Here is a 5681-nt window from a genome sequence, read left to right on the forward strand (position 1 = left end):
ACCTCTGACACAGAGGTCATAAATTCTAAGTTTCTGTTAGCTTGAGAACTGAAGGCAGGTGACAAAGAGTAATGTCATCCCAGCTAACCCAGCAGTAATATGTAATATTAGTTTAAGAATTATCTCAGACAGTGAGTCTGTGCATTTTGTATTTGTCTTTGGACCTAGAAACATCCCACTCATCAGCAGTTCTGCCTGCATCTTGCTAATAGTAAGTAACTAGGGAAAAGTGATTTTTCTTAGATATAGATAGGAATATAGTAAAGATTAGTATAGATGTTTTCTGTATTTATTTCAGACTGTCCTGCACTGTTGTTTTAAAATATTACCTGTGATTCTAAACTCTGTAGTCACTGTGTTGAGTTATTGAATATTGTCTTGTTCTTTTATTATTTATTATTAAATATATTTAAACCATTTAATTGTGACTGGTTTGTTTAGAGATATTTAAGCTCTTAGTGTACTTGCATATGTATTTGGTGACTCTGTATAGGCTACTCCTAAATATCCTTCAAGTCTCAGTCACACTTACCATTTGGATAATAGTAACATTACACAGTAAGACTTGGCACCCTTTGGTAAGGGCCTTAAAGTAGCTGATAAGGGGTTCTGGTGACAATGCTAACTACCTAATGTTCTGGACAGAAGTGGGCATAACTAGTAAACCTGTGCCAGCCCTTCCAAGTTGTGTGTTTGTGTATAAATCAAATCTCAAAGTGTGTGTGTCAGCTACATGGGCAGGGACACGAAGTACTGGTTGGACAAAGAGAGTACTGGGAGGACATGGCTTTGAATCCTGGCTAAGGACTCAGCTCTATAGCTGTGCCAGTGGGGAGTTTTATGGGGGATCTGGAGAAAGGGGGAGAAACCAGCCCCAGACTGACTGTCATCTCTGTGTGCTCTTAAGGAAAATTGTTCTTTACTGTGAGTGTACTTGTCATCCACCCAATGTGCACATCTCTCACTGGTGCTAGTGGTGAGGATTGAGGTTCCTTGATTACTGGCACTAGCCATATTATGGAAGTATACTTAAGGATAGACAGGACTAAAGCTAAAATTTTAGCAAGGCTTTATTGGCAAGTGTAATAAAAGATATTACAAATTTCTGTGCACCATATCCAAAATATCAAGAGTACAATATATCCTAGGTACAGAAGACATATGATGCCCAAACCTACAACTGAGACTGCATACAAGTGCACAACCATGCATCAAGTCCATTAATTGAGTCTAGTACTGGCTGTCATTACATTCTATTAATTTTTGACTATGGAATGACATTTTCTGAATAAATACCACTATGAAAATTAAAATATCCAAAATATCCAAAGAGCTAGTGTTATGCTTCTCCAAGTTAGGGACAATCAAAAAAATTCTTACAAACCAGGGGACCCCATTTATGTCCATTGCGATGCATCAGGCTTGCCAGTATTTTTAAGTAAAACAGTTAAAAACTTCAGTTCATCACCCACAAACCTGTGGGATAATGAAATGCTTTAAGAAAACTCTAATGTCAGTAATAAAGAAGGCAGTAGAATAAGATGCTAAGAATTGGTGCATGCCATTTTCTTACTCCCCGTTTTCTGAAAAACGTACCTCAAGCTTCAAAATTATTTCCCTAATTTGAATTACTGTGTAAGATCCTCCCTGAGGTTTGATGGCCATAGCTAAGGAGATATGGGAGAAAAAGAAATGCCCATGTAAATTTTCAAATAGCATGTTACACAGACTTACGTGATAACTTGAAAACTGTTATGCCAGTAGTGAAGGAAAGTATACAAAGGCATAATAAATGCAACAGATTGCATATAATAAAAATGTCAGATTCAGAGAGATCAAAGCATGTGACAGAATACTAGTGTCAGTCGTCTTATGATAAGGAAGCTGAGGTGATAGAAAAGATGTTAAAAGTGAACTATAAAATATGACAACAGGATATATCAGAGCAGATGTATCACATATCTAAGTTATAACCTAGGAGAGAAGTTGAAGCTTTTGGAATCAGTCTGGAGTCTGGGATCTGATATGGATACAACAGAAAATTGCCAGTGAATGTTTTCCCTGCTGTTCAAGTGGGCAGGCCTTTCTCAACTCAGAAATGAGAAGTGATCAAATTTTTAATGAGAAAAAAAAATAGAACTACGTAAAAGAACAAACGCAATTCAGCATAATATTGTAATTATGACATAGAAGAAGGTAACTCAAAACCATAGATGATAGTTTTGTCACAAAGAAGGGCGATACATGAGAAAATTGAAAAGGTGTCTAAATTAGGAGTCACTGAAAACTTGCAAAATGAATGAATCAGCCTGATTGCCTCGGTTCCTAAATGAGACATGCCTGTAAAATGTTGCAATACCTCCAAGAGAACATTTAATATATATATGGATTCATATCACTTCACTGAAAGACCATTTCACTGAAACCCATTTCAATAAGACCAAATCACCTAAAGTTCATTTCATCTAAAACTCATTTCACTGACAAGTAGTACTCTAAGACAAGTCAAAGGTGTATGTACTTTTCCCCATTGTAGTGCTATCCTGGTGTTAGTCTATATAGTTGGGGGCTGGGGGCATAGCCTCCCTTTTAATTTGGTTTTCTGTTGCCTGGTTTTGTTTTACATTATTTGGTAAAACCGAACTAGGTTGGGGGGGCTACGCCCCCTACATACCCCTAAGTATATATATTAACACAAGGATCACACTACAGTGGGGAAAAGGAGATAGACCTTTGACTTGCCTTAGAGTACTACTTGTCAGTGACATGAGTTTTAGGTGAAAGGAATTTTAGGTGAAATGAAGTTTAGGCGATTTGGTCTCAGTGAAATGAGTGTCAGTGAATGGTCTTTCAGTGAAGTGATACAAATCCATATATATATATATATATATATATATATATATATATATATATATATATATAAATATTTCTAGAAAATAACATAGCGTTTCTCTGGTACATAGTGCATAACTTGTCTGAGGAGCCACCGCTAACCTCTGGGGTGGCTGGGCATATGAAAAATTGTTTTACAGTGCACACTGAAAGAAAATTTTTGAGATAGTTACAGAAATGTGATAGTTATGCAAATATGCATATTGCATTACTAAACAAGTTTAAATATCTGCAAATCAGTGACAAGCAGACCAGAGATTATTTACAATGTTTGCATCATTTGTTCATGTTTTCATTTGATGCCATGGAGTAACATATAAACATATTATGTTTTATGTTATTAATATACTAATTAACTTATGACCACTATTCATAATATGTCTAGAAAATAACACAGATTTTCTTTGGTACAGAGTATATCACATGTCTGAGGAGCCATCCTTACCCAAATACATACTTCATTTTATAATACAGACACATGCACTTCCCTTTATAAATATGCATGCACACAGTTTCATTTATAAATACACACACACTTTCATGAGGGACAAAGTAAAGAATAATGAGGAATTAAAAAAAAACAGAAGATACCTGATGGACAATTTATTTGAAAGAGTTTTTAGAATAGCAGGTTTCACACTAGCATGTGGTTTATTAAGCATACCAATTCCGCAACTCAGATGTGTTTCAGTATTTTGTGAATGTGATCATGCAAACATTTTACAAATTGCACAATATAAAAAAGGATATTCTGATGGACTACTTATTTAGATGAGTTGGTAGAATAGTAAGTTTTGCACTAGCAAGTATTTTACTAATGATATCAGTTTTGCTACTGCTAGAAATCACTCATTTTACAAGCTACACAATAAAAATATAAAGGAAAATCATGGAAATAGAGGTATTAACACTCTACTACACTCACACACACACACATGTACACATAGCATAGCATAGCTTAAGTATAAAACTCTGCCATCTGGATTACTGACCACAATCGTCAGCAATTTATCAGAAATTCTCTTTGAGCCATGCCTCCGCTATAAGCAAGAAAGCGCAACTAGCGGAATGAAAGAGGAATCTGAATAAATGGCAAGTCCGCTAGAACCACAGCGCAGCTGTCTGTTCAGCTGATTGGCGATTCAGCGATGTAAGCAGACATCAGTGTTTTCAGATTTGGACTGCTGTATAAAAAGTGGCTGCAACAGTCGTATAGCATATGCAAACAATAATGCCTGACAGGGATGGAAGGGTGTTAATTACACAATAACACACACCCTGGAAGGCATTATTGAATTTAGAGAATGGGCTTTTTGTAACATTGTTGTGTTTTACTGTTATTTTTTTAAATACAATTGTTTTTTATGCATTTTTGATGTAAAATAATTCCTTCGCCTAATGTTTCAAACTTGCTTTATTATATGTTATTGGTGTTGGAGGAAGCATTTTACATCCAAAATATAGCACTTTAAAAATATCCAGCTATTTTTTTTTTGGTTCCTTTCTCCTAAAACTTTGTCTGTTGCCATTTATTAGAGACTGATATCTGTAAATAATGGCATAAATTTGAAGACTTTTTTTTTGTACAGAAAATTCATTCTAATTTATATCTTGTTATTTAAGAAACTTTTATAAGAACAATAATTAAAATCTGTTCCTATTTTTGAGACTTTGTTGTCCCTTTATTTTATTTGTCCATATTTCTTTAGCCGAGAGTTTGAAAGGTCTCTTTACTACTATTGCCTGTGGTCAGTCTCTCTCATTCCGGCACACATACACACATCTCAGCTTCAGAAAATGCAAGCTGACACAAATACTATTGTTGAAGTAATGTTCTGATATTATAACAGGATCATGTAAAGATATATTGTTATTTTGAGCCTCTGTCCCCCATTTATTTTATACTTATCCAGATATGTTGAGGAAAGAGGTCAAGAGGTATGCAGACCTCTTAACTGCTGCTGTTACCAGGGATAGCTCTCACTCTTCCCTCTCTACCTATCTCTCTCTCTCTCTCTCACAGACACACACACACACACACACACAGTCTCTTCTGCTTTCATGCACACTTGACAAACATACACACACACTTTGTTATTAAGTTTTTTCTTTCTTATTTTACACTCGCTAAACAGCAAATGAGCTGCTTAGCGAGTGTAAAGTAATTGCTCGATCGATCTCACTGTTGACTCTCTCTCTCATGCACATTCTCTTCTGCTTTCACATGCACACACATAAACACAGGATCTTCTGCTTTCATGCACGCATTCACTCACACACGGAGACAGAAATGTAAACACAGTCATATACATACATACACACATACACACACACATTTTTTCTGTTTTTTTACACTCATTAAAAAGCAAAAGCACTGCTTAGCGAGTGTAAAATAATGGATTGATTGATTTCACTTTCACTCACATGCGCACATACACTTACACACAAACAAACATTGACACACATACACACTTTTTTTTTTATTTTCCTTATTTTTTTTTTTTTGTATTTTACACTGCTTAGTGAGAGTGAAATAATGGAAGCCGTTAGTTTTTTTCTGTCTGAGCTGCATGGCGGCTTGATACGCACCTGTGAAATGGCAGACTCGTTTTTTCAGTAGGTATAACATCTTTATTAATACCCTGCTGGAGAGCATTCTTTCTCCAATAAGGATGCGATTTATGGATAGCCCATTCTCTAATGCTTACTAACAATAAGATGAAAACTGTGCACTTTCTGCATATAGCACCCACAAGAGAACAGCTGGAGCAACCAGCTAACCTTGCACA

The sequence above is a fragment of the Protopterus annectens genome, chromosome 8.part0 (genome assembly GCF_019279795.1).
Source record: "Protopterus annectens isolate FY-2018-M chromosome 8.part0, PAN1.0, whole genome shotgun sequence".
In the NCBI taxonomy this organism is placed as follows: Eukaryota; Metazoa; Chordata; order Ceratodontiformes; family Protopteridae; genus Protopterus; species Protopterus annectens.